Genomic DNA, 6000 nt, shown 5'->3' on the forward strand with positions numbered 1-6000 from the left:
CAAATAATATTAAAAAGGTTTAAATACCTGCTATCAAGCAATCCAAATGGATTGCTTGATAGCAGGTATTTAAACCTTTTTAAGGGTATTATTCACAAAATACTTGATTATACCGTAAAAAATATAAAATACAGTAAGCATGTATTGTTTTATTTGTCATACATATAGACGTTAACTTCTAATTAAAGTTATATTTTCTTAAAAGTCCACCATAATTTTCCAAAAAGCTTCCCAACTTTCTTTCCAAGCCCCAAACTTCCTTAAAAGTCCCCCCATTACAAAAAAATCACCAATGCCGCACCCCTATGAAAATGTAAAAAACAATCCCGGGTTCCTAGGACAAGAAAAAACCCAAAATTAATGCGAGGTTAATAATAACAATACCGCTAGTTAATACAAGCTGCTACTGCTAGTTGAGTTACTTATTTATTGGTAGCCTTAACCTTTACGTATAAAAAAAGGTATCGAATACTAAACTTAATAATTTGACGAAACATAAAATAAGTGGTTAGTATGATCTCATTGAGTTATTTTTGTGGTACTGACCGTAGAGTTTAGGTTACTAAGATACTCATCAGATCACCTAAAGTAGTTAGCTTAAAATGTTTGCAATATTTAAGTACAGAGTTCAAGCAGTAAAAAGATTGGCTAAATTGGCTGAGAAAACGCCAACGCAGCATTAGCTCTCAACAACCAATATTTATTTATACATATTATATCGTCATGAACTCGAAAGCAAATACAGTTATGGTAAAAAGTAATAGAATTTGTTGCTAAATAGGTGCAATAAATGAAAGTGGTTTGTTAAAGAGGCCTCAAGATATGTAATTTTAATATGGGAAGAACTAACAATTTATTGGTGTCATAATGTATAATTTTTACTATGTAATAAATGTATACATGGTGATTGATATAAATGTGCCAGCTGTTTTATTTGAAAGCTATAAGACATATCAAAAGAATGTTAATTGTATCTGCCTTGGATTTCTTATTTAAAATATTTGGCCGAAAAAATTATTTTATCCGGCATTTTTCCTATATGGCCATCAACTTTGATTTTTCTTATGGAAGATGCTATATTTTATTATTTACTTAGAAAGTAAGTGCCATTTAAAAACGTTTATCTGATTTTTTTTCTCTAAAACTACTCATTTGTGAGTTACAGCTAGTTAAAACTAAGAAAAATTACTTTCTGTATACATTCTGCGCCATGTAGCTCCTTAATGAGTAGTCTTAGAGAACGAATGCTAAGAATACAAACGTTTTTAAATGGTCTTTACTTCCTAAATCAATCATAAAATATAGGGTCTTCATAAGAAAAATCTAAGTTGGTGGCCATATTGGAAAAATGGAGACTACAATTATTTTTTCAGCTTGACCAAAATTTTTAAAATGAAACATCCAAGGCAGTGACAATTAAACATTTTTTTGGTATCTCTTATAGCTTTCGAATAAAACAGCTGGCACACAGCTGGATTTACCTGATTAAAGTTTCAGTTTTCTATGTGAATATTTTTAATAAAATTATGATTACTAAAGTTTATTTAGACTGCTGACCTTAAGAGGATCCTTTTGGTAATTAGCTAAAGATCAAATCAATAAAAAATCAATCATTCTCATCGAGGAGGGTGTGGCCGAGGAAATAGATAGGGTGGGGATCGTGAACGCAGTTTGGTAGTTAACAGTCTTATCGTTATCCCCCTATATCGTTGACGATTCACTGTCACGCACAGACTAGATGAGTAACACTATACTCACTCAAAGTTAATAATTAAAAATGTCTCCTTTAGCTACAAAATCTATAAGAGATTACAATAGATGCAACTTAGGAGAAATTTGTTCTTAGTAATTAACTTGATCTTAAATACATAAGAATATATGAAGACGAACATTTCATTAAAACAGCGATGCAGACTTCATTAAATCAAGTGGTTTAGTTTATTCAAAAATGGGCTACAAATTTACCACAGGTAAGAACTGTGTAGACATTCACGGATGCCTTGCAATATATGTATATATTTTAGTTGAGGATTCAACATTAAAGGTGTTACTTTATCACAAAAAGACTGTGGGGCAAAGTGCAATTAAGTTTCACTCCTTAAAGCTGAGAATAAGTAAGAAGTAAGAGTAGTATTGCATATTTAACCAAAGATTATACATAACCGGTATTAATTGTCGGAGAAAATTTAAATATTATAGGGCAAAACATTAAATATGTTTAATTTAATTACAGTATAAGTATGTTTGTTGTGTTTTACATGATTCAGGAACGGTTAGTTTATTTCATTGCCTATTATATTCTGAAGTAGACCTACCATCATGGTAGATCTACCATGGAACAGCGTAGCCAATTTATCATTAAAAAGAACATAATTATGTGAACTAGTCACAGAATGCACTAATGTCTAAACTAATTTGTTATACCTTATTCATTGTTGCTGACCAAGTTGATGGGTTAAAGAGTTTGTGTATTTGACAGAAATTTGTGATTTAGATCAGCATAATCTGTAGGTTGCTCACATCAACTACGACGATATCGATTAAAAACTGGCTACACATTTCTAATGGGGATGGAATGTCTTGTTGTATAATTAGTCAAAGTTTATTTTCTCTCTTGTAGGAGATAACATATCTACGTGTAAAGCCAACTATCTATGTATGAAATCAGAGACTAAACATGGAAACCGAAAGTTATACTTTTTAAAGAGTTTTGCTACAACTACTTTGCAGTTAAAATGGCAAAAACCAACATATTTTATCATCTTGCTTGCAAAAGAAAAACTCTTTCGCGTATCTCTCTAAATAGTTTAGTTATAGTTGGCTTAGAAAAAAAAAATATTTAAGGCATCATCATAATTACGCTTTACGTTTCCAACTCCCCTACAGCTTTGAAGGAACCCTCTATTGTTTGTTGTAGATCACAATAAGAGAAAGACTTGACGGTGGTATTTTGTGAACAGAGAGAGAGGGTTGCTTTATTGAAAGGATTAGAACCATTAAAGGAATGTTAAATGAGGCGAATATTTTAAATAGGAAGTGATTTAACTGTGATCTTTCGTATTAATGACCTTTCAAAAGTAATGGTGAAGATTACGCTCTACGTATTATTATAATTTATTTCTTTAACGATCATACAAGGGAAAATAATGCAAAGATACCCTAAAAATATAGTACAGTGTATTTACCCGCATAACCGCATGAACCAAAATTGTAGGTATTTATGATTACGTGACGTTATTTAATTAGTGACAAAGTGATTTGTTTGAGGCCTATTAGAATCCCCTTATATAATCTTTTTTTATAATTATTTTAAGTAATCTTGGCCTTTTTACATAAATACTGAATTAGTTATTTATTACTTCATTACTCAAGTTGAATCAATAAAATTAAGAACATTGTAGCATTCGTTGCATGAAATAAATTAATCACAGTGATTTGTCAAGTCTCAGATATTTGTAAGACCATCTTAATATCATTAGTCACTTTCATTTTTTATCATGGTTGTACCCTAGTTATGATGGAGATAATGAGTTAGGTCCATGGGAGCAGCTTAATTATTGGTCCGATGCTGTTTTAAAATTTATTTTAATTTGTAAACATAGAATTTGTCGAGTTTCCTATATTCTTGATAAACCACAAGCGTGATTGTCCGTATCTCAGAGCGATACGAGAGCTGTTATCGAGCTCTAGGGATTCCCTTCTCGTGGTGGGCAAAGTGGTGAGGTTACTCCCCTTGCAGCAAATTGTCTTCTACACATTGACTGGTCATGGGTTTATCCAGTAGAACTACTAAGAATGATAACAAAAACTATTGGATAAACATTAGTTTAACATTGGTCTTTATATTTTGTTAACAATGATTAAATTGTTTAAATAGATCCTGGCCAGTAATATATATAAATAAGGCATACATAAAAGAGAACACTAATTTTTACATTTAAGCTCTGCATAATAATTAGAATAATAAATAAATGATGTAGTTATCTGAATATTTCTCCAAACAAGGCATTAAGCGACACACCCTGAGGATATTACGAATATAGGTACTTATAATTGGTACAAATATTGCAATTTTTCATTGCTATGATCCTTAGAAATATCCTTCTATAATCTAATTACCTACATCTGGTTTGGACTAGTGATGATATATGCACTGTATTTCACAAAATACTAACATGAATGCTAGTTTAAAGTTTTAGGCAACAACTGTCTAAGTGCGTTATTAAGGGATATACACTAACTATCAAAGTAATATAAATAGGAAAAAGGGTTTGTAGAAGAAAGTTAACAGTGCTTTTAGGATGTCCTGACTTACGCTTCACAGATTGATTGATCGCAGGTCCACGGGATTGATGGCAGTTTAGGTTGATATATTTCCTGATTCAAATCACGACGTGACTAGTTTCAAATATATCAGTGAGAAAAAAATTTACATCATAACTATATTTCAGGTAATAATTTGAGTTTTAAAATATAATTATTATCCTTACGGCTTTATGGTTGAAGGGCTAACTAATCATCCACGCAATATATTTTAAGATTTTACAACTCGTAAAAACAATATTTTTTCCTTTTTTGGTATTCAATATTCCTTTAAATTTTAGCTTTGTAATCAATGCATTACAATCAAGTACTTAGGAGTTTACATCTATTTTATTATTGAGTAAGAACTATATGAAGATTTTCAGGTAAAAACATAAGATTTGTAGTAACACAGATGCTTTAAACAATAGTTTACATTCTTATTTTTTGTTTTAAACTAAGTTAGGTTTAACCCAGCGCAAATAGATTTCCAGTGTTATATAATTTTGTAGAGTGTACTTACCTCCAATACCTAATAATATTAATAATAATAATAAATAAACCCAATATAATACATAATACCTCTCATAGTCTTACCTCTTAATAAATCAGTCTTGGCAATCAAAAGTATCAGCAACATGTTAAATATATCTTAAGACTAAGACGGGTGGCGTCGTTCTGTAAACCAGCGTCCTGTAATAGGCATGTACTGTGGATGCGATGCTCCCTGGTGTGGATTAACGTCCGCACGAGTGAGTACTACCACTATCCGCAATACTATCCTGATAATTAAACCAATTCGTACGTACCAGGTCAAAAATGTGGTTCGGATTCCACTATAAACTGTTAGTTGTCATTAGATGTATGGGCTGTTTATTAACAGATGTGTCTATGGAATATGTCGGCGTTAGTCACTAACAAGACTACAAGATCGCGCCACTCATCTCCATTCATAATTGGCTTAAAATACCTACTTTGTATGGTCACCATTTAAAAAGAAAGAAAGTATTAAATATTTTATTAATATTTTAGGATCACTACCACTGGCTTGATGTATTATTTGATTTATTTTTTAGTTGTTTTTTAAAGCTTAAGAAAATCTTCCTTAAAGAAACTGTGTGAAAGGCTGTTTTCCACATCATTAGTCTTGAGCTTAAATTGGATTTTCAGAAAATACCTTATCTTCACTAAGTGAATACAATAATAATAGAATATAAAATACAAAATAATGTAAAAATACGTTTAATACTAGTCTTTCATCTTATTATCTTATATCTTTTTACTTGGTCTCATAGGATTCAAAGTAATTGTGATAATTTTATGAGATTTGCGGTTGCTTCAACTTAGACCTTAAGGATAAGTATTTTACGAATTATTTATAGAGAATAATAGTTCATTTACCACGATAAATGGTAGTTAAGCTTAACTTTTTGCTGATAAGAAGATTAAACAGAGTGTGTTAACAAGGACCTTGAAGGAACTTATTAGTTTTTAATGATCTATTCAGGCAAAACATACTAATTGAAGAACTTAAGTACCAATATGATCAAGATTTTCATATAACAGTTAAATCAATAATACACTTCACTTAGTCCTCGCTAAAACACATGTTTTTCTGTATCCGGCATAGATTCTTAGCATATTGTGTTGATGTTCACTGCATTTTTATAAAGTTTAAATAAATAATATTTAATTACC

Source organism: Macrosteles quadrilineatus, unplaced genomic scaffold, assembly GCF_028750875.1.
Source record: "Macrosteles quadrilineatus isolate MER2022 unplaced genomic scaffold, UCM_ALF_1.0 Scaffold_4__1_contigs__length_99947679, whole genome shotgun sequence".
NCBI lineage: Eukaryota > Metazoa > Arthropoda > Insecta > Hemiptera > Cicadellidae > Macrosteles > Macrosteles quadrilineatus.